The sequence below is a fragment of the Pelophylax lessonae genome (assembly GCF_965119305.1).
Source record: "Pelophylax lessonae genome assembly, chromosome: 2".
Lineage (NCBI taxonomy): Eukaryota > Metazoa > Chordata > Amphibia > Anura > Ranidae > Pelophylax > Pelophylax lessonae.
This window is the reverse complement of record NC_138769.1, coordinates 563,724,987-563,749,612: the sequence shown is the minus strand read 5'-3', so window position 1 is coordinate 563,749,612 and position 24,626 is coordinate 563,724,987. Positions and strand designations below refer to the sequence as shown.

General features: G+C 41.0%; 1 long non-coding RNA gene across 1 annotated transcript in view; it reads left to right on the top strand.

The window, feature by feature from the left end:
• Nucleotides 1–10,510: 10,510 nt before the first annotated feature.
• The window catches only part of LOC309546190, a 94,162-nt gene continuing 80,046 nt past the window's right edge, over nt 10,511–24,626 (top strand). Inside the window, exons 1-2 of the long non-coding RNA XR_014224925.1 lie at nt 10,511–10,562; nt 10,997–11,063. This is a non-coding gene — a long non-coding RNA (uncharacterized lncRNA). The remainder of the gene's footprint in view (nt 10,563–10,996; nt 11,064–24,626) is intronic.

Here is a 24,626-nt window from a genome sequence, read left to right as displayed (position 1 = left end):
TGGGAGTGGCTCCTAAGTCGGATCCTTATCTATTTTCAAGCGACTGTGATCAGACTTTCCAGGAAGAAGAAAAAGATTACCCAGGCATTCCCCACAGACAAAGTCGCCTATCATTTAAGTCTCTTCAAAGTCAGTCTCTTCAAAAGTCTCTTCAAAGTCGCGCTAAAAATGGAGCGACTTTCTGGTCGCGGTAGTGTGAACCGGCTCTAAGAGTCAAAGTTGTGACTTTGTGTCGTTTGTGCCGAAACACAGCTAGGATTTTGTTTTTTGTTGTTTTTTTGCCCTGTTTAATTTTGGAACACTAAGCAGCACCTGTAAAGAGACTAAGGCTCCGTTCACATCTAGGCGTTTTGGGGCGTTTTTGGGGCGTTTTTCTGCTCTCAAAACGCCCAACAAGACAAATCCTATTCATTTCAATGGCCCCTGTTCACATCTGAGCGTTTTGACGCTGTATACAAAACGCCCAACGCTCAAAAAAGTACATGAGCTTCTTTTTGGGCAGATTACAGGCGTTTTCCATTGATCTCTATTCAATCTAAAAACGCCTGCACAAAAATCGCGGTAAAAATCGCGGTAAAATCGCGGTAAAAACGCCGCAAAAATCGCGGTAAAATCGCGGTAAAAAACGCGCGAAAAACGCTACGCTCAGGTGTGAATGTAGCCTAAGGCTCCTTTCACACAGCAGTCCGTCAAACGGACTCCACTTTTCTCAGCGGGGGATCGCAGGAGGATGACAGCTGTGTCTCCGCGCTGTGTGCGGAGACACAGCTGTCAGTTCCCCATGCATCTCTATGGGGGAAATCGGATGGGAACGGACCGTCAGTCCGTTCTCATCTGATCCCATCCGATCCGATCCGCTGGACGGATGGAAAATAGGGTTTCCATCCGTCCAGATTTGATGGATCGGATCGGGTGTCAGCGGACACGTCTCCGCTGACATCCGATCCCCCATAGAGATGCATGGGAGGACCGTCCAGATCCGCCAAAAAAACGGACAGGCGGATCTGAACAGTCCACCTGTGTGAAAGGGGCCTTAAACATAAACATTGCACTGTTTGATTCCACTCCATCGATCTGTTATCTGTGCCTGAGAGTGTGTTCACCCCATGGAGATTTTGGACCTGCTTCCCAAACCCAGCTCACAGTAGGTTGATCAATTTATTGGCTTATTGGCACATTGGAAATGAAGGAAATCTCTCCAAAAGAGAGAGAAGGATTACAGGTCTATTTTTGCTCTGTGTCCTTATGAGATTTCCCTCATGAAGTGTCTAGTTAACAGGTAACTTTCACTTCAATGCTTCCTAAATTATTAGCTTGGAACAAGTACACAAATCACTGTGATTTCACTTGCTACCTGCCAGAGACAGGCAAGAAGCTTGCATTTAAAATAAAGTCAGCCATGGCAGCCCACATATTCCTATCCCGACAAGTGCTCTTTTAAGCTTTGTTCATGTGGGTGAAGAAGTGTGTCAAAGAGATGCTGGATTTCTGATTTACAATAATCTCTAAATTGGACCCAGCTGTCATATACACTTGGCACAAGTTAGAGCTGCAAAGCATTTCATCATGCAGAGATTTGTGTCTGCTGATGATATCTGCAGACCTGACCTGTGCTGTATTTGTGTAACATACTTATTTAGTAGGTAATTGGGGGCCTTCTCCATGTACCAGACTCAATTACAGTAGATGGGATTAAAGCAGAAATAAACCCAAAACCAAAAATGTAATATTTTGCAGTTTACCAATAATTAGATGATGTGGCTGCATACGTTTTTCTTTTTTAGGCTTTTTTCTCCTCTGTTTTTACCTGGTAATCTGGCCAGTAACACGCCTCCTGTATTATAGCCGGTTCACATATATGCGATGCCAGAATTCTGCGAATCCACTGCGGGTTCCCTCATTGCATTCAAATTTCAGGCAGTTCACACTCCATATGCGAATTGCTGGGGGTGTTAATACAAAGTTAACCACAACCCAAAGATCAGTTTGCATATCACAGATAACTGTCAGTTCGGACATGAATCGGATCGCATAGCTGTGAACCACCATGCGATCCGAATCTGCTGCACACCCAAAAAAGGGTTCTGTGCGTGTTGTGTACGAATCCAATGCAAATTCAGCCATACAATCTGTATGGCAGAATTCGCATCGCACAGACATGGCATGTGATTTTCAGAGCAGTGCGCTCCGAATCACATGCGATGTCTGTCATCGCAGTGATGTGAACCGGGGCTTAAAGCGGTAGTATACTAAAAAAAAAAAAACCCTGCAAGACAAAGGCATAATGAATTGGTATGCATCGCATACTAGCTCATTATGAAATACTTACCTTAAAACGAAGCCCCGACACGGACCCCCGGACACCGCTGTGGGAGCGGACATGATCCCTCGGCGTCTCTTCCGGGTTCGGTGGCTCCGGCGCTGTGAGAATGCGCACAGGGTTTTAACTTTCCGGCAACTTCCCGGCAAGGAACTTTAAAGGTCCGCCAGACCTTCAGAGCGCATGCGCCGCTAGCGTCAGCGTGCAGGTTTAGGAGATATTAATTGTACCTACAGGTAAGCCTTATTATAGGCTTACCTGTAGGTAAAAGTCACAAAATCGGTATACTACCGCTTTAAGTCCTAATAAATTTCTTCCTTTTTGTGCATGGGAGTACTAAGATTATAATCTGTTGTGTTGCAAGCCATGGAACATGTTCTATATTATTACGGCACTGTACTGATTGACTTTTTCTTCTCTTTGAAAAGTAAATAAAACTTTTTTCTTTAAGAAACACACCTCTTGTATTACAGTGCCAGAGAATGGACATTGCACAGCAGCATTGTTAAACTGGGTGGAGGGGACTGTTAGATGTGATAGCAGAATTAGATACAGTAACAAATTGAGGCTGAACTCCAGCTAAAATTTTATAAGCAGTGACAGCAACAGTTTTGGGTTCCTTTTGGGATAAAGGTTTTACATAAATAAAAGTAGATCACTGCCAGTGCTAAATAGTTTGTCCCATCCCTGTAACAGATACATTCTCAAGAGTTTGTTCTTTTGAAAAACAGCAGACTGGGCAGATCACCGGGTGAAAATAAGGGGAAGAAAGCTTAAAAAGGAAAACAAATGCAGCCATCACATCTAAGAATCAGTGAGCTGCAATATAATTGTTTGCTTTTGCGTTTAATACTGCTTCAAGCAAGGTGTCTTTGACAAGCTTCTGTATCTGGTGTGCCAAAATAATGAGTTCAAAGCATTGTAGGAATTAACAGCCGCCGTTAAAAATAAAGAGGACAGCTAAATCTGGTTCTACTGGTTTGACTTCACACATTCTCAGGAATACCAAGAGCTGCTGGTTGATATATGGTGATACACAATTCAATATCCCAAACCATCCCCACCAAAACCAAATCCACTGGAGTACCTGTGATCTTCACGGGGGTCAGGTGTGAGCCATAGCACTGAAGCCGAGTATCTGTATGAAAGTCCAGAGGCTGATGCTGGTCTGGGTGGGCAATAGACCTATAGTGTTTTCCAGAGAAAATCCGAGGTTAGAACAGGCAGCAGAGCAAGCACAGCGTAGTTCAAAAACAGCCTGAGGTCATGGTGGGCAGCAGAAAAGTGTAAACTAAAAGAAAAGGCAGACAGCAGTCCAAAGAGTAGTCTGAATTTCAGGCAAGGGGTCAGTAACAGAAACTGTTACTGGTAAAATGGAGCTAAACCCATCAATTTTAACTGTTTGACAAAACATTCAAAGAATGCTGTGCATGAGAACTGTCACAGTTGACTGTGCTCTCGACCACATTGTCAAACCTTCAAAAGGCTGGTGTCCTAACTGATCACATGTGCAGCACCAACTGCAGATCAAACAGAGGCTAAGATGGCAGCGTACTTGGCTCTGAATGATACGAGGGTTTCATTCCACTTTAAGGCAGATGGGAACCAAGACAAATCGAGGTTTAGGAGCTAGGAAGGGGAGTGTGGCCGTAGATTAATTAATACAGGGCAGACTAGGCAGAGGGAGCTGACCTGCTGCCTAGCAGTGAGAACCTGTCCGAAGGTCATTGCTGACACCTGTCAATGGGAGCAAAGGGGATGTTGTGTCCGTTGCCAGGCAGGAAGGGCAGAGTGAGGCTGGGTGGTGGGCTGTAGAGTAGAAACATCAACACACATGCAGCTTACTCCACCTAAAATGTGGCCAGCTCAAGTATGATATCAGTAACTTGGGCTTCAAGGCCGTACAAGGAGCCTGCATAATCAGTCTACTGGGACCCACAGCTGCAGAGTACAGCTGCACATAAATATGCAAATAAACTATAGGCGTGCCAGGTGTGCCTGGGCCCACCTTAATCACTGCATGTGATGCCGATTCTCCCTATTGCCTGAGCTTCCCCCCATGTTGCACCCCCCCTGCAGTGCTGCTGGCTTCCCTCCTCTCCTTTCCCCCTGGCTGCTGAAGGGGATTTTTCAGAATGGAGAGTGGTGGAAGGGGCTAGTAAATACATAATTTACCAGCCCCTTCCTTTTCTAAATGAACACAGTGAACACACTCACTGTGTTCATAACTGAAGCATAGTAAACTGTGTTTTGTATGCTTCAGTTTATGAATGAACAGGAAGCCGCTCAGCACAGAGCACTATCCTGTTTATTCACTTTCCAGTGCAGCTGAGGCTGAAGAGAAAGGCATTTGTGTTTTGGGGTGCACACCCTAATGCAATGGGCTGTGCATATCTATGGAATAAACGCACATACAGTGCCTTGCGAAAGTTTTCGGCCCCCTTGAACTTTTCAAACTTTTGCCATATTTCAGGCTTCAAACATGAAGATATAAAACTGTATATTTTGTGAAGAAGCAACAATAAGTGGGACACAATCATGAAGTGGAACGAAATTTATTGGATATTTCAAACTTTTTTAACAAATAAACTGAAAAATTGGGCGTGCAAAATTATTCAGCCCCTTTACTTTCAGTGCAGCAAACTTTCAGTGAGGATCTATGAATGATCCAATGTTGACCTAAATGACTATTGATGATAAATAGAATCCACCTGTGTGTAATCAAGTCTCTGTATAAATGCACCTGCACTGTGATAGTCTCAGAGGTCCATTTAAAGCGCAGAGAGCATCATGAAGAACAAGGAACACACCAGGCAGGTCCGAGATGCTGTTGTGGAGAAGTTTAAAGCCGGATTGGGATACAAAAAGATTTCCCAAGCTTTAAACATCCCAAGGAGCACTGTGCAAGCGATAATATTGAAATGGAAGGAGTATCAGACCACTGCAAATCTACGAAGACCTGGCCGTCCCTCTAAACTTTCAGCTCATACAAGGAGAAGACTGATCAGAGATGCAGCCAAGATGCCCATGATAACTCTGGATGAACTGAAGAGATCTACAGCTGAGGTGGGAGACTCTGTCCATAGGACAACAATCAGTCATATACTGCAAAAATCTGGCCTTTACGGAAGAGTGGCAAGAAGAAAGCCATTTCTTAAAGATATCCATAAAAAGTGTCGCCACAAGCCATCTGGGAGACACACCAAACATGTGGAAGAAGGTGCTCTGGTCAGATGAAACCAAAATCAAACTTTTTGGCAACAATGCAAAACGTTATGTTTGGCGTAAAAGCAACACATCTCATCACCCTGAACACACCATCCCCACTGTCAAACATGGTGGTGGCAGCATCATGGTTTGGGCCTGCTTTTCTTCAGCAGGGACAGGGAAGATGGTTAAAATTGATGGGAAGATGGATGGTGCCAAATACAGGACCATTCTGGAAGAAAACCTGATGGAGTCTGCAAAAGACCTGAGACTGGGAGGGAGATTTGTCTTCCAACAAGATAATGATCCAAAACATAAAGCAAAATCTACAATGGAATGGTTCACAAATAAACATATCCAGGTGTTCGAATGGCCAAGTCAAAGTCCAGACCTGAATCCAATCGAAAATCTGTGGAAAGAACTGAAAACTGCTGTTCACAAACGCTCTCCATCCACTGAGCTCGAGCTGTTTTGCAAGGAGGAATGGGCAAAAATTTCAGTCTCTCGATGTGCAAAACTGATAGAGACATACCCCAAGCGACTTACAGCTGTAATCGCAGCAAAAGGTGGCGCTACAAAGTATTAACTTAAGGGGGCTGAATAATTTTGCACGCCCAATTTTTCAGTTTTTTATTTGTTTAAAAAAGTTTGAAATATCCAATAAATTTTGTTCCACTTCATGATTGTGTCCCACTTGTTGTTGATTCTTCACAAAAAATTACAGTTTTATAGCTTTATGTTTGAAGCCTGAAATGTGGCAAAAGGTCGAAAAGTTCAAGGGGGCCGAATACTTTCGCAAGGCACTGTACATATTGTAACATTAGTGGCATTTTTTCTATCAAGTTCTGGCAGAAAAAATGCTGCTTATTTTCATAAGCCCGCACGCATGAGGCCTTTAGAAAATAACTGCCTCAAAGCTTTGAGTTCTAATGACAGTATAATGTTACCTAAAGGAATATATGTTTTAATTTGGGAAGGAAGTAGAATAACTAGGCAATAGTTTCTGTGTACAGTATTTTGATTCTGGAACATCTGCTAAGTAGTCTCTTTCCCTCTCATGCATTGGGTAGGCTGCCAAATGTAAGTCCAAATATAGACTGGGCAAAGATTCATGTTGTTTCCAAATTATACAATGTGCAGTACTTATTCTCTTACAGGTCTAAGTTCATGTAAACACATTTGTTTGATTATTAGTCTAACTCATCTTCATGCTGTGCAATAAATTCCAGGTGATAATGCCGAAAAGGACCACCGCCTATCCAGATTACACTGCTTTGAAGAAATCCTACATTATTCTTAGGCCTCATGCACACCGCTGCTGTTAAACTCATGTTTTTGTGAGTTTAGGCATTTTTGTTTTTTTTTCTGCAACTCCCCTCTCTTATTCTATGAGTCCATGTACACATGGACGTTTTTAGTAGTTTAGTAGCAGGGAAGTTTAGAGGATGTTTTCTGAACACCCTAAAATCGCGTTCAGGAGAGGCAAATTTGACCACAAAAAATGCTGAACGCTGTTAAACGCGCATAAACGCTAGGCTCATTTAGCAATTCAGTGTTTATTTCAATGGCCAAAATAAATGAATATTCTGACCAATTAAATAAATAAATACCCAAAGTCCAAACTCTGTTAGCGCCGATTCACACTGCAGCAACGCTACTTCGCACCGCGACCTCGGAGGTCGCGGTGCGAGCAGCGCGCCGCGACCTCGGAGCGGCCGCCACGGACTTCATAACATTGAAGTCTATGGCGGTCGCCCCAAAGAAGCTCCGGACCCTTTTTCTAGGTCGGAGCGACTTGTGTCGCTCCTATTAGAACGGGTCCGCAGCTTCCCTATGGGAGGCGACCTGTGAGGCGACCAGGTCGCCTCACAGGTCGCCCTAGTGTGAACCGGCACTTAAGCTCTGCTAAATTCAACTAAACCGTTTTGAAGAAAATGCATCTTAGTTGAGTTAAAAACTGATTTTTCTCCTGTCAGGATAAACAGCATTTACAAGAAACCAGTGTGCATGAGGCTTTATTGTATCTTTTATGTTATTGTTTAACCACGCCCGCAGCAGATCTACTGGTACAGGTACAGCGGATTGTGGGAGCACTCCTGGGGGTGAGCGCTCGCCCCCACTATGCAGCGGGGCTGCTAATCCACGGGACCGGCGGCTGCAATTGCCGCCGGCCACCTGCGATCGCTCCCCACTGAGAGAGAACACGGTCTGCTGTTGTAAACTCTGTAATGAACAAAGAGCTCCTGTGATCCTCCTATTTAGGCTCACAGGTCTCTGTGTTAATTTCACAAGTCCCTCCCCCATACAGTTAGAAAACACTCCTCTAGGCTCACACCTAACCCTTTGATGGCCCTGGGGTAACCCCTTCCCTGCCAGTGTCATTAGTACAGTAACAGTGCATATTTTTAGCACTGATTACTGTAGTAATGTCACTGATCCCCCCAAAAGTGTCAAAAATGTCAGTTAGGTGTTTGATCTGTCCCCTGTAATGTCAAAGTCCCGCTATAAATCGCAGATCGCCGCCATTACTAGTAAAAAAAAAAAAATGACCTAAATCTTTGCCCTAGTTTGTAGACGTGAAAACTTTTGAGCAAACCAATCAAAATACGCTTATTGGTATTTTTTGTTTCCAAAAATATGTAGCAGAATACAAATTGGCCTAAAGGGATGAAAAAAAAAAAGATTTTTCAATTTTTTTTGGGGAGTGTTATATAGCAGAAAGTGAAAAATATTGTTTTTTTTTTTTTTCAGAATTGTCACTCTTTTTTTGTTTATAGCGCAATAAATAAAAATCTCACAAGTGATCAAATACCACCAAAAGAAAGCTCTATTTGTGGGGAAAAAAAGGACATAAATGTTATTTCGGTACAGCATCGCACGACTGTGCAATTGTTCGTTAAAATAACGCAGTGCCAAATCGCAAAAAATGGCCTGGTTATTAAGGGGGCAAATCCTTCTGGTCCAGAAGTGGTTAAAAGGGTTCTAAAGTTAAAACCTTTTTTTACCTGCATGCATTCCCCACCTTAGGCTAACAAACTTTTCCTCTTTTGGAACCTAACCCCTGTGTACCTCTTTCCTCCCCTTTTTGTCTTAACCATTTAAGCCCCGGAAGATTTTACCCCCTTCCTGACCAGGGCCTATTTTGCGATTCAGCACTGCGTGACTTTAACGGACAGTTGCGTGGACGTGCGACGATGTACCCAAATAAAATTGGCGTCCTTTTTTTTCCACAAACAGAGCTTTCTTTTGGTGGTATTTGATCACCTGTGCGATTTTTTGATCATGCGCTTTAAACAAAAAATGAGCGTCAATTTTGCAAAAATAACAAAATTTTTCAAATTTTTTTATATGAAATTCCCAAAGAAAATGTAAAAATCAAAACTTTTTAACATTTTAGGCCAATTTTTTTTTTTTTTACCATATGTTTGGTAAAAAAAATCGCAAAAAGCGTATTTTGATTGGTTTGCGCAAAAGTTATTGCGTTTACTAACAAAGGGAAAGATTTTTGTCATTTTTGTTGTTTTTTTTTAACGCGTAATGGCGGCGATCTGTGATTTTTTTTTTTGCAGAACTGCGACATTGGGGAGGACAGATTGGACCCTTGACTGACATTTTTGACACTTTTGGGGTTACCAGTGACATTACTACAGTAATCAGTGCTATACATATGCACTGTTACTGTAAAAATGACACTGGCAGTGAAGGGGTTAACTTTTTTTTGAGAGGGAGAGGTTAAGTGTGTCCCTAGGGGCGTGTTTCTCACTGTGATTGGCTGTGGCTTGATGTGTAAGAACAGTGATCAACGGTCCTACATAGCAGAACCGTATAATCACTATTCTTACACAGGGGAGAATGACAGGCGGCTGTGTTTACATTAGCCGCCTGCCTTTCTCCCGCTGTAATGGACGATCGCGAGTGCCCAGCGGACATCGGGTCCGTCGGGCACACGCGCGGGGGGGGGTCCGTGACCGAGCGGGAGCGCGCATCTGGCGGCGCACCCTCGCTCCCCAGAGCCTCACAGGCTACGTCTACGTCGCTTTGCCTGTGAGGGGCTGACTGCAAACGTAAATAGTTGTTAGGCAGTCGGCAAGTGGTTAATGTATACATCTGTGTAAAATGTACTGTTTAACTTCCAACGGTGTTAAGCTGGCCATACATAATACAATTTTCTTATTCAATTTCCTTTAGATTTACCTTCATCTATGTAGTGCAAGGGCCGGCCTGATTGCATACAAATTTAAAGTGTTTAGGTCTGACTTCATATTATATGGTTTGGGTTAGGCTCCATTCACACCTGGGCGTTTTTGAGTGTTTTTCAGCTAAAAAAAACATTCCAAAACGCCCAACAAGTAAAACCCCATTAATTTAAATGGCCCCTGTTCACATCTGAGCGTTTTGCAAAATGCCTGTAGCTGAAAAAAGTACATGAGCTTCTTTTTGGGCTGATTACCAGCGTTTTTGATAGATGTCAATGCCTGCCTCCAAAAACGCCTGAAAAAAACGCCTGAAAATCGCTGTAAAATCGCGGTCAAAAACGCGGTAAAACGCTACGCTCAAGTGTGAATGCAGCCTAAATCTAAAGAAAAGTAGTACAAGAAAATTGTATAATGTATGGCCAGCCTTAGTCCACACTAACTATTCAGGGCCCATTTGCAGCGTTGCGCTGAGTAGCACACCTGCATAGATGTTTTGTGCTGCGATGAATGGGCTGCCCCAATGCACATTAATGCTGTGACACAATTAACATGAATGCACTGCAGCAGGCAGAGCTGGTGTTAATTGGCACCCAATTAAACTCTAAATTACTGTATTTGTTATTTTAAAAAGCCAGTATAAAAGAACAGTAATGGTGAAATAATGTACTCGTGAATTTAATCATTGTTTACATATTCATTTTATTTTGTCCACGTAACTAAGGCATGGCAGGGGTGTGTCCTTTGCCTAAATACTTTGTGCTAACAGTTGTCTCTCCTTTTTTTATTTCAGATTGCTGGGAGGCGTAACAATGCCTGATTATAATCTGAGCACACAGCAGGTAAATTCTGACTCTCTCTCTTCTCTTCTCACTATTCATCCCAAAGTTTCATTTTTAAGCCTAGTACACACTGAGATTATCGGACGAATGACTGTCCTTTTTTTTTTTTGCATGCCATATCGAAAACAAATAGGCTACTAAAGTATGAAAATTCTCATAGGACAGAATAAAAAGTCGGAAGTGATGTAATGAATTTATATTGCATTTTCAGTGGAAAACTGTCCTGATTAAATGAAAACAATTCAATTTTTTTGTGATTGTTCCTTTGGAAATTTCAGACGCAAGCTGTGTACTAACAATTAGATTATCGTACGATCGCTTCGAAATCGGTATTGTTTTGTACCATACTCCAATCGTGCGTATGGGGCTTTAGTTTGGCAGGAGTTATTGGACTGAGGTTATTTTCTCATAATAAAATTATCTTTTTACTCCAGGCATGAAATTCTGAATTTACGTTCTGAAAAGGGATTTTCTGGCAGTATACTGGGGCCTTTCACTCAAGTAAGTGTTTTATGACTTTTCTACAAGGGAAACTAGGGTGACAGGGGGGTCATACTTGTCACTGGGTTCAAACGGCTGTCCAACTCCATTGTCACATACACCTGTGTCCCTGATGACCTCAGTTTGCTAGCTACAGATGTCATTGCATGTGGCTCCAAGAACAAATTGTCCTTTTTGTGTTTTTTCTCTTGTGTTTCTTTTTTTTTTTTTCTTTTTTTAATATTTGTTGTTTTATTTTTATTGGGATGTTAAGGGGGATATTACATGGATGTTTTAATATAGAAACTGCACACAAATGATTATAAACAGAATGGGGGGAGATACAGTTATGGTTTCCATATGAACTGCATTGACTTGCCTCCATTCAATGGCCAGGAGTTTCACTTTCCATCCTGCAGACAATATGCAGAATTTATCTAACTAAGCATTGTAAATATTTTCAGTGCATAACATTTTGTTACAGCTTTATGGTTGTAGCGGCCTCATTCTGATTAATGATCTGCTGTAATTTTTTTTTTTTTTTTTTTTAAATGGCAAGCAGATTACATGACAGCAAGAATGATCTCACTGACGTTGTAAAAAGAATTATCGGCAGTTACCTCAGATTCCTTCTACACTGTGAAGGGGATAAATCTGATCTGTAATTTAACTATTTCATCAGCCGGTTCTATAAGTAAAATTGCTCATTTCTATCCTTTTGATAAATTTGCTCAGTTTCTGATCAGGTAGAGAAAAGAAAACCCTACAATAAATAATTGTTATTAGAGTAGATAATGCTTACTGGCTGTCATGTACCTTATCCGAGGCCGAAAAGCAGAGAGGGCTCCAGTTGCGGCTGAGTGCGATACACCCCTGAGGTTGGGACAGGAGGTGTAGCGCCCAAAGAAGCACTGGTTGCCAACAGGGTCAGTGGAGTAGACCAGTGGTCATCTGAAGTCTTTCTGGAGTCTTCAGATGAACTAGACAACTAAGTCAGCCGGGAAACGGGTATAGAGGCAGGCTGAGGGTCAAACACAGTTATTCAGTCCAGGGGCACAGGCAGGTAGCAGAAACAGGAACTATAGCTAAGGTCACAACAGGAAGGCAGGGACAAAGCAATGGCAGAATCCGTGGAACAGGTCGAGATCATACACTGTAGAGCCAAACAGGAGCGAGGTATGTGAGACAAGCCAGAGGGTCAAAGCCGGGAGAGGAGAGCAGACTGGTCAGGAGCAAGCCGGGTAACAACAGGAAATCCGAAGTAGGTAGCAGATGCACAGGACACAGGAAGGCTGACGACAATCCAGCAATTTGTTGGGCTGAGCAGAGGTCTTATATAATGTAAAAGAATTTATGCAGCGCTAGCTCCAATAATATTTAGCTATATATCAAATTATCATAAACATAAAGTGCTAAGTGCTGAAATAATCATATATGTAATAAACAATAAATTATAAAGTGCATAAATCCACATAAGTGATTATAAATAAGTCCAAGTAAGTATTTAGTGCTTGAGAAGAAAAGTCCTTAGTGTGATCCAAATAAGGTGCCAAAGTGCCAAGTAATCAAAGTGCTTGCAAAGTGATAAGGTGCCCCTCACGGTTCCCCACTCACCAGATTGCCGATATAAAAAGACCTTGGTAATTATTGCACACTGGCCCGGGATCTTTTGAAACCAAAACTTCTCCTATGCAGCCTTCAAGATTAAATGGGTCCGCTTCCGCATCAGTCTCTGCCTCCCATCAGGAGACTGATATGATGGGAGGCAGAGACTGATGCGGAAGCGGACCCATTTAATCTTGAAGGCTGCATAGGAGAAGTTTTGGTTTCAAAAGATCCCGGGCCAGTGTGCAATAATTACCAAGGTCTTTTTATATCGGCAATCTGGTGAGTGGGGAACCGTGAGGGGCACCTTATCACTTTGCAAGCACTTTGATTACTTGGCACTTTGGCACCTTATTTGGATCACACTAAGGACTTTTCTTCTCAAGCACTAAATACTTACTTGGACTTATTTATAATCACTTATGTGGATTTATGCACTTTATAATTTATTGTTTATTACATATATGATTATTTCAGCACTTAGCACTTTATGTTTATGATAATTTGATATATAGCTAAGTATTATTGGAGCTAGCGCTGCATAAATTTGTTTACATCATATTCCCTAAGATTTTCTTAGCGTTTGCAGCAGCTGCACACATTTACGCCTTTTTAAACATTTTTTCACAGAATAACCACACGTTCTGTAGCGCGGGCATAATTTAGTTTTTTCATTCAGAGGTCTTATATAGGCCAGCAAGTAATTACATCAAGGCGTCACGCGTGCGCCATTGCGCATGAGCATTCCCGAGTGTTCTTCTGCTGGTGCGCATGCGTGCAGGAATGCGCCTGATGCGCCTATCACCAGTACTGGCGGAAGTGCCAGTTTCTTGCAATATTGTTGTGGACAGATCGACATTTTTGACATTTTTGGGGGGACCAGTGACACTACTACTACAGTAATCAGTGCTAAAAATATGCACTGTTACTGTAATAATGACACTGCAAGGGAAGAGGTTTACACCAGGGGCAATAAAAGGGTTAAATGTGTCCCTAGGGGGTGTGGGGGATGGGCTTGCTGAATGAACACAGAGACCCCTGTTTCTAAATAAGAGGAACACAGGATGCCTGTGTTCATTACTGACAGAACAACGGTCTGCCATGTTTACAACGGTAACCGCTGTTCTGTCTCCCCTGGGAGCGATAACGGGTGCCCGGTGGACATCGCAGCCGCCGGACTCGCTGATTGGCTCCCCCCTGTGGACAGTCGGCATGCACGTTCCCCCACTAGCTGGCCCGCAAAACGACATACAGGTACGTAGTTTCGCAGGACAGAGCCGACCTGTCGCAGTATAAGTACTGCTTGTTGGCAAGAGGTTAAAAAGGCCTGCCTGTAGAGTTATTTCTTAGCTGTGTTGCCACTGACCCTTTCTCTCTGTCTTGGAAAACTACAGTGAGTAATAAAAAAAAAAAAAAAAAGCTTCATCATCTTACATACTGGCTGGTCCACTGGTGCCCTCTATGGTTCCATCCACTGTCACCCCAGTGACGACATAGGGGCTGGCAGATGATATAGCATATAGTGTATATATAAATGAGAAAAATATACTGTAAAGGATATCCAAAATATTTGTTGTGGTATTCCATTTGGGATCCAGACCTATAGGTTACAGTACAATAATGTACAGTGTGTACTGTGTGTATTTTGTTTTTCCATATTATGTTTATTGAAAAAATAATTTTACAACAATATCATTGTACAATGCAGTAACTTACAGGAAAAAAGTGAAATACACGAAAATGAAAAAAGGTATCACATAAAATGAGTAAGGGACCGCCAGTCCTGGACAATATCAACATAGGTTCAATGTACACATTGTCATAGCTCTGTACTCCATATAATGCGGCAGTGGTAAAGGCAAATGCAAAGGAGAAAAACTGTAAAGACTATAAAAACAAAACCATTTATATTCTATTTATACAAGAAAAGTGTAAAAATATATGCATGCAAAAAAGTAACTAAATGAAATACAAAGATACCCAATGCACTTCTTTTAGTTTGCTGTAGGAAAGCAGAGTGATTTATATACTTCGCCTGGGGAAACTGTTACTTTAAGGCTTGCTGTGTGATGCTGTTGCTGCCTGTGCCTTGCGTGGGTTATGTGTCAGCAAGGATGATGACGAAGTGGAGGGTAACTCCTAAAATGAGGATGTTTTGTTGTAGTGGCCGTTTCTTATCTAGCGTCCTTATGAGCAGCCTCTGTATTAGTCAGACTCAGGAAATGTTCTATAGAGGCCTTTGCAGTAGTTTAATAGGTTCTCTGCATCAGGTGCACAGTCGTTCCTCATCATTGAATTTACTGCTTAATATGGTCTGATAAAGATTGCTGCTCCATTTTAAATGTCAGCCGTTTAGTGGGTGTATTTCATTCCAACAGCGTTTCTGAAGTAAATCAGTCAAATAATTTAAATACTAAAGCTTAGTCTGTTACTATTTTTACAATTTCACTATTTATAGCACAAACAGCACCGTGCTTCCTTTCAAACAGGTCTGCCCACACATAATGAAACATATGCTGATGTCAAAATCTGTGTGGTAATTAACGTAATTATTATTTGCTTCATCTTTGTTAAGTGCCATAGATACTTCTGCTGACATCTGCATGGAAAAGCAAGTTAATCCATCATTCAAGATTAAAGTGACATAGAAAGTAAATAATATTGTGCTTCCTCCTGAGGTGAAGATAGGAGATGCAGTATGTTGACTGCTCCCTGTGTTGCTTTATGGAGATCTGTTTACTTGCTTTATGGGAAAAGTTTTGGAAACCTGTGAAAAACTCCTTTTGCTCAAGCTCAGATATAGAATCCCATGTGGGTAACTTGATTTTTGGTGCAGCCTCAATTTGACTGATAAATGGTGATGTTTAAATACTATATATTTTGGGGTTTCAGAACAGTTTAAAATAGAGCTGCTTTGGACTTTGTTATTTACACATATAACCAGAGTTGTATAAAGTACTCGAAACACATACTTGAGTAAAAGTACAAGTGCTCAATCAAAAAGTGACTTGAGTAGAAGTGGAAGTGCTCGATCAAAAAGTGACTTGAGTAGAAGTGGAAGTGCTCGATCAAAAAGTGACTTTAGTAGAAGTGGAAGTGCTCGATCAAAAAGTGACTTGAGTAGAAGTACAGAACTAACATTTTTTGTACTTAAGTATTGCAAGTAGTTTTTTTTTTAAAATTTTGCTACTCAAGTACTGAAAGTAAAAGTACCAGTAGTTTTGAAAAAAAAAATGCTACTCAAGTACTGAAAGTAAAAGTACAAGTACTGTGTTATGTAGTTATTAACGAAAGAAGTCAAAAGTTTGAACATCATATTGTTTTTTATTATTTCAAATGCAGCTTTTATTTATACATACAGTAGCATTTATTTTCGTATGCGCTGATAATACACATGTTTTGAGCTTCATGAAACCTGCCATCTACTGTTCTGGCAGCGGTAATTTTTATAATTGTAACGAGTAACTATGCAGCACAAAAAAAAAAAATATCAGAGTAGAAGTATTGAAATCATCGAAAAAATGTAGTGAAGTAAAAGTGGAAGTAGGAGAAAAAAATTCTACTCTAGGAAAGTACAGATACCGCCTTTCGGTACTTAAGTACAGTAGTGAAGTAGCTCTACTTAGTTACTATACATCTCTGCATATAACCCCAATTCCCAAAAAGGTGGGGCTCTATGTAAAATCTACAGAAAAACAGAATGCAATGATTTGTATTCCTCATAAAACTATATATTTTTTTACAATAGAAACCATATCAAATATTTAAGTAGAGAAAATGTACCACTGTAAGAAAAAATAGGGTTATTTTGAAATTTTTGGCAGCAACACATCTCAAAAAAGTTGTCACAGGGCAACAAAAAGCTGGCAAAGTATGTGGTAATAACAAGGAAGAACATTTTGCAACTAATTGGGTTAATTGGCAACAGGTCTGTAACATGATTGGGTATTAAAAGGGTATCTTAGAGAGTCAGAGTGTCTCAGAAGTAGAGATGGACAGAAGTTAACCAATATCTGAAAAGCAGTGTCTAAAAATTGTCAAGCAATTTCAGAATAATGTTCCTCAACGTAAAATTGCGAAGACTTAAAATTTATCATTAACTATAGTACATATTATCATCAAAAGATTCCAAGAATCTGAAGAAATCTCTGTGCGCAAGGGACAAGGCCGAAATGCAAAATTGGATGTCTATGATCGCCTGGCCCTCGGACGGCACTAAATTAAAAAAAGGGAAAGGTTCTGTGATGGATAGTACTGCATGGGCTAAGGCAGTGTTTCTCAAACTTTTTTCAGTCAAGGCACTAGGTTAAAATTATGAACAATCTCAAGGCACACTTTAAAATTCTGGACAGTCTCGAGGCAACCCCATTCTCAAGAGTAAAAAACTATTTTAATAGCATCAACACATGTAGGACACCCAATATTGGAGTTGATTTATTCTTCCAAAGCAAATCCACTTTTGCACACTGGTAATGACTAGTATTCCAGTGTTTCTCCTCTCCCTCAGTCTCTCTCCATCACTCAGCTAATGTCACCCCAGTGTTGACAGAGATGGGCAGGGGAGGGTCAAACAAGGATGCTGTGCAGGCAATCAACACCATACTTATCAACACTGATGACATCACTGGTTGTTAGGATGCCGGTGGCTGGAAGGTTGAAATGGTGCACAATAAAAACCTGTGGCTTTGTGTATCTAAAAGGCAGGCTTGATCCACATGCTGGCTTGTATACATTTTTTGGGCATTTTGCCAAGGCACCCCTGAAGAAACCTCAAGGCATTCCAGGGTGCCTGGGCACCCTGGTTGAAAAAGACTGGGCTAAGGAATACATCCAAAAATCACGGTCAGTGAACGCAGTTCGCAGTATCATCCAGAAATGCAAGGTAGTTTTATCATATCCTGAAAAAATATGCACTGTCCCTTTAAATAAACTTACGTATGATAAATGTATATATAAAAGCAAAAAAATACAGAAAAACCCCCCTCCTTTGCGGGGGTTACGTTCCGGACCCAGCCGCGAAAAGTGAAATTCCGCAAAATAGAAAAACCCTATTAAAATGCATTGTAGGCATGATTTTTTTACTGTCACTGTACGTGTAAAAGCATTTTAAGGTCTTTAAACACACTTTTAAAACAATAGAAACTCATTTAAACACATAAAAGATACTAAGAGACATAGCAAGAGCTATGAAAAACACAAAAATATTTCATTTTTAATGATTTATATAGTAAAATAACATTACAAAATAAACCGCGAATTACCGGGACCGCAAAAACTGAACCGCGATTGAGCGGGGGATTACTGTACTGTGCAAATGAACAATGTTCAAAATAAGCAAACTCTATAGATCTTGAATATCTCCTAATGATAAAGTGAAAACAAAATTTATGTGAAAATGAACAACATGCAAATAAACAGTGATATGGATTTTAGATGTCCTCTATTAAAAATTATGAGCAAAATTTAACAAATATTAAAACATCAAATAATAGTCCATTTGGGTGAAGGTGCTTGGTGTACAATGTAATTCCAAAGTGCTGAAGTGCTCAAAGGTGCTCCTTTAGAGAAGATGACCACTTGCCACACAGAGTGGATCCCAAATTACAGGGATCAAAAAGACATATTATCCAATCAGCAATCGTGACACCCATATCAGAATTGCATCCAAGAAGTTACTCCACATATACTCGAGTCATATAGTATCAGCTCATATATCATCCTTGGAACACTCACCATCAAATCATCTATAGAAAGCAAGCAGGGAGAGGCTCATAGGGTAATACAGCAAGTAAAGTTTAATAAAAATGATAATATCCACTAACATCTGAGCATTAAACAGTAGGCTCCACAATAAAACACGCCAGCTGTGGTATCTCACACCCCACCGCCATGTCACACACACACTCTCCTACCGACGTCATGTCACGTCACACGCACTCTCCTACTGACGTCACGTCACACACACTCTCCTACCGACGTCACGTTACACACAATCTCCTACCGACGTCACGTCACACACACACTCTCACACACACTCTCCTACCAATGTCACGTCACACACACCTACCAATGTCACGTCACACACAATCTCCTACCGACGTCACGTCACACACACACTCTCCTACCGACATCACGTCACACACACTCTCCTACCAACATCACACACACTCTCCTACTGACGTCACGTCACACACATTCTCCTACCGACGTCACGTCACACACACTCTCCTACCAACGTCACGTCACACACACTCTCCTACTGACGTTGCGTCAAGCACACTCTCCTACCGATGTCACGTCACACACCATCTCCTACCGAGGTCACGTTACACACACACTCTCACGCACACTCTCCTACCGGCATCACGTCACACACACTCTCCTACTGACGCATTTCCCCAAAACTGGCGTCTTCTGGGAAACCCTCTAATCCAATAGTGCAAAGTAGCACTTTTCATTTCATGGGTTGGCACATTAAGGCAATGGACTTGTTTTGCAGCACACTGCAATTCACAGTAATGCATTTCCGTGCACCATGAGATGCTGTGTTAACAAAAAAGGGTCAGGTCCCATTTTTGGTGCACTAAAGTGTTTGCTTTGTTTACATTAGAAGGCTGACCTGCTGTCCCTGTTGTCAGAGAAAAATAGAGAGGAGCTTAAAATTTTTCAGAGCCTCAAAAATAAAATGTAAATATTAATTTCTTCACAGCTATTTTAATTGTTAAAATATCAAATGTGAAGCCATAAATGTCTTTCCTAGCTTTAGGTAGAGTTGAAACATGTGTGCGGGGGTGGGGGGGGGAGCTGCAAAATGTTTGTTATTTTTTCTTTTTTTTTTTTTTTTTTAAATGAGGCTTAACAATCAAGTGGTTAAACTGACCTCATTTGCAGACCGAAGTTCATCCTTTCTATTGCAGAAAATTCACAACAATCCACAATGTACAAAATGATGGATATAGCAAAACAGCTAAAGCGTTTCACGCTACTCTTGGTGCTTAATCATAGCTCTTGCATGTTTGTGTAGCATGTGTGTATGCATGTAGCATGCATGTGATGTGTGCTGTATGCATGTTGAATGCATGTATATGCATGTCATTTTCTGTTAAATGCCAATTTTTAGTTTATATAGATATATTTCGCTTTTTTGGACATTTAGATAATGTCAATTTTGGTTGACATACGTTATATTATAATACATATTGTTAGATATATATGTGTCAGCATTTGTGCTTTTAAACAGTTTTTGACCTGTTTTTTTTTTTTTGACAAGCTGTTGTATGGTTAATTCCTATTAGGATTATGGCTCTGTGAGACATGATGGTTGCGGGTAATTGCCCACATCTGTGTCTCATTAGCTACACACAGAGAATTCACATTAGAATAAAGCTTTAAAGTTTAGTCCACCCTATCACTAAAATCCTGGTATCTTAAGACATTCACAATCTAAAACGAACCTATCTAGCCCTGTATAGGAGTTATTATACTGGCTTTTTTTTAAGCCGATCCAATCCGGTCTCCAGCGGTGGAAGCTCTGCAGAGGACACCGCCAACAACGGCTGTAAAAAGGAATGGGAAGTGACGTGTCACCCATAGACTTACTATGGGGCTTCCATTGTCAGTTGTGTCCTCTGCACCCGCCTCCACAGCGAAGCTGCGGCTGACAGCCCAGCGTTGGATCGAGTTGAATTGACTCCAAAAAAGGTATGTATACTGATTTCTTATTTACAGGGCTAGATAGGTTAGTGTTAGATCATGGATGTCTGTAGATGCAGTAATTTTAGTGTTAGGGTAGACTGACCGTTGCCACAATATTGGGGTTACAACATTATGACTGATGAACATCACTGATGTAATAGATGTCAAAGTGTCCCTTGGTATTCAAAAATGTTTTCTCCTTTTACCCATACACTAAGAAACATTGGTATTTACTGGCATTCCTACTGATGGGCAGTTAACGAATCTGCCTCTAAAATTTGTCTGTAATGGTGTTTTGAACATATAATTGATCTGGAACAAAAAAGTATGTGGTCCTATTGGAAGTGGTGGGACTGCATCACAGTTCTGAATCGCAAGTAAAATGACACATGACCTACCAGATGTGCAAATAAATCAGACTTTACTACTTCTGCTTTAGCTGCTGCAGTAGAGCATTGCTGCTGCAGATAAACATTTGTACCAGTGTGCTGGCAAGAGTGTTTTAATACTGAGGTCTGGGCTCAAAGACCTAGGGAAATTACAGTCAGGTCCATAAATATTGGGACATCGACACAATTCTAATCTTTTTGGCTCTTTACACCACCACAATGGATTTGAAATGAAACAAACAAGATGTGCTTTAACTGCAGACTTTCAGCTGTAATGTGAGGGTATTTACATCCAAATCAGGTGAAAGGTGTAGGAATTACAACAGTTTGTATATGAGCCTCCCACTTTTTAAGGGAACAAAAGTAATGGGACAATTGGCTGCTCAGCTGTTCCATGGCCAGGTGTGTGTTATTCCCTCATTATGCCATTTACAAGGAGCAGATAAAAGGTCCAGAGTTAATTTCAAGTGTGCTATTTGCATTTGGAATCTGTTGCAGTCAACTCTCAATATGAGATCCAAAGAGCTGTCACTATCAGTGAAGCAAGCCATCATTAGGCTGAGAAAACAAAACAAACCCATCAGAGAATCAGAGAGATAGCAAAAACATTAGGTGTGGCCAAATCAAAAGTTTGGAACATCCTTAAAAAGAAAGAACGCACCGGTGAGCTCAGCAACACCAAAAGACTCGAAAGACCATGGAAAACAACTGTGGTGGATGACCGAAGAATTCTTTCCCTGGTGAAGAAAACACCCTTCACAACAGTTGGCCAGATCAAGAACACTCTCCAGGAGGTAGGTGTATGTGTGTCAAAGTCAACAATCAAGAGAAGACTTCACCAGAGTGAATACAGAGGGTTCACCACAAGATGTAAACCATTGGTGAGCCTCAAAAACAGGAAGGCCAGATTAGAGTTTGCCAAACAACATCTAAAAAAGCCTTCACAGTTCTGGAACAACATCCTATGGACAAATGAGACCAAGATCAACTTGAACCAGAGTGATGGGAAGAGAAGAGTATGGAGAAGGAAAGGAACTGCTCATGATCCAAAGCATACCACCTCATCAGTGAAGCATGGTGGTGGTAGTGTCATGGCGTGGGCATGTATGGCTGCCAATGGAACTGGTTCGCTTGTATTTATTGATGATGCGACTGCTGACAAAAGCAGCAGGATGAATTCTGAAGTGTTTCAGGCAGTATTATCTGCTCATATTCAGCCAAATGCTTCAGAACTCATTGGACGGTGCTTCACAATGCAGATGGACAGTGACCCGAAGCATACTGCAAAAGCAACCAAAGAGTTTTTTAAGGGAAAGAAGTGGAATGTTATGCAATGGCCAAGTCAATAACCTGACCTGAATCTGATTGAGCAAATCACAAAACTGAAGGGAAAATGCCCCAAGAACAAGAAGGAACTGAAGACAGTTTCAGTAGAGGCCTGGCAGAGCATCACCAGAATGAAACCCAGCGTCTGGTGATGTCTATGCATTCTAGACTTCAGGCTGTAATTGACTGCAAAGGATTTGCAACCAAGTATTAAAAAGTGAAAGTTTGATTTATGATTGTTAATCTGTCCCATTACTTTTGGTCCCTTAAAAAGTGTGAGGCACATATATAAACTGTTGTAATTCCTACACCTTTCACATGATTTGGATGTAAATACCCTCAAATAAAGCTGAAAGTCTGCAGTGAAAGCACATCGTGTTTGTTTCATTTCAAATCCATTGTGGTGGTGTATAGAGCCAAAAAGATTAAAATTGTGTTGATGTCCCAATATTTATGGACCTGACTATATACCAGGGAATATGAGTTTGCCCACACAAGTGTTGCATTTACAAAGGGCTTCCAATACTTCAGTGAGGAGATTGGTGTCAGGCTTTTTTGCATGCTTGGAGCAATTCAAATGTCAAATGTACATACACTGTAGTGCCATTGTTTTAATTTCCTACAGTAATTTTAAAGTGAAGAGAAACAAAGCCCTCATTTATTTTTGCAGTAAACTAGAAAATAAAAAGAAGGTGATTAACCCCTTACTTTATTCAAAATTTAGGAAAATTTGTTTCCAGAGGTAAATTCACTGGCACCGCATCCCTTTATGAAAGTATAAAACACAGAAAGAGAGATCCCGTAGGAGCTGGGATTTTTGAGGTGCCAATAAACGAGAATGAATAAAAAATTACTACATATTTTATATAGTTCATTTAAAAATAAATATTAGGACAAAATATATACAAACCGTAGTAATAAAATTACTCCAACATGGTATTCTGGAGACTAGTTTGCATGGTCCAAAGTTAATAACACTTCTGGGGTGATAATCCCAACATGTTTCGCCGACAAATTTGGATTCTTCAGGGGATAATGTATTATCACACCTATATTAATAAATAGATCAAGATCAATAATGCAGAATTTAGGCTCATTTTGATCAACTCAAATGGAAAATGAATATATCAAAGTATAAAAGTATGACAATGAACAATAAATCTAATTTAAATGTATTCAAACTTCATAAAAACTTTATTAAAAATGTTCTCTTTTACTCACAAAGTTGCTTGCAAAAAATGTATTATCCGTCACATCCATGCAGGTGAAAGCTCACAGGATACAAGTGACCCACTGTGGAATCTGTCCACTGTCACTTAGTGACTACCACACTGCTGCATAGCGCTGATGCATTTCAAGGGTAACCCCTTTTCGTCAGAGCTTTGTGATGTTCTTCAGCGCCTCTCATGTTAACTAATGGCCCTCAGTATGGTCTAGGGCTGCATGGGATGCTGGCTAACCTGCTGTATCTGTGTGTGCGATGAAGTTAACAGTGGATCCCTTGTATCCAGTGTTATAGAGTAAGCTTTCACCTGAATGGATGTGCTGGTTTATACTATTTTTTGTAAACTATCTTTGTGAGTATAAGAGTACATTTTAATGACGTTTGTTTAAAGATATTTCACAAGGCTGGTGCACTTTCTTTTTGTTTCTAGTTTGATTCAATGATTCGTCAGTTATGGTGCTTTTCCACTGCATGGAACCGAACGGTTCGGCTCGCTTTTGTGCTTGTCCACTGCTGGTACCGCATGGTATGGTGTAGGAACGGTTCGGTACGGTACAGTACGGCAGCGCTTTTCCACTGCATGGAACCGAACGGTACGTCTCTCAAAAACAGTACCACCTCGATTGTGGTTCCAAGAGGTACCATACCCGGTACCATATCCCACAATCCTTTGCATGCAGTCATTACTAGCCACTGATTGGTCAGAGAATCCCACCCACCCCGTTGTTATCCCACCCACTTAACTTTAGTACTACTTTAGTGGAAAAGCAAACCATACCGTACCGAACCGTTCCAACACCGTACCATGCGGTACCAGCAGTGGAAAAGCAAACCGGGCCAAGCAGGGCCGAGTAGACCCGAGCCGGGACTTGCAGTGGAAAAGTGCCATTAGAGAGAGCTGCAAGGCCATGCATATTATTCTATGTTGTGTATTTCTATGAGAACATCCAGTCACAAGGAACCTTGAAAGAAATCTACTAGCAAAACTGTATTATTTTATCACTCAAGCACTGACAGATTTTTATGCTGTTGTATTTGTATTTTCACAGTACACCGAGTGATTGTGTTGCATCAAGAACTCATGCTGATTGCACCCTTTGGTGCATATAAGTAGTACAAGCATATAGTTTAAATTACCAGTATACTTTTTCAGACGTCTCCATTAATATTGTTACTGGCTTTGCATTCTTGAGGAAGCAATACAGCGTGTACACAGCAGAGCTGTGACTCATTCACTCACCTACTTACAAGAAGTAACCTGCTGGTGCTTGCAGTTTTCTCCTCAGAGAAAGCTGTGCTCATGTTCAGTTAACACTTCATTGCTAAATAATTCCACTTGCTCTG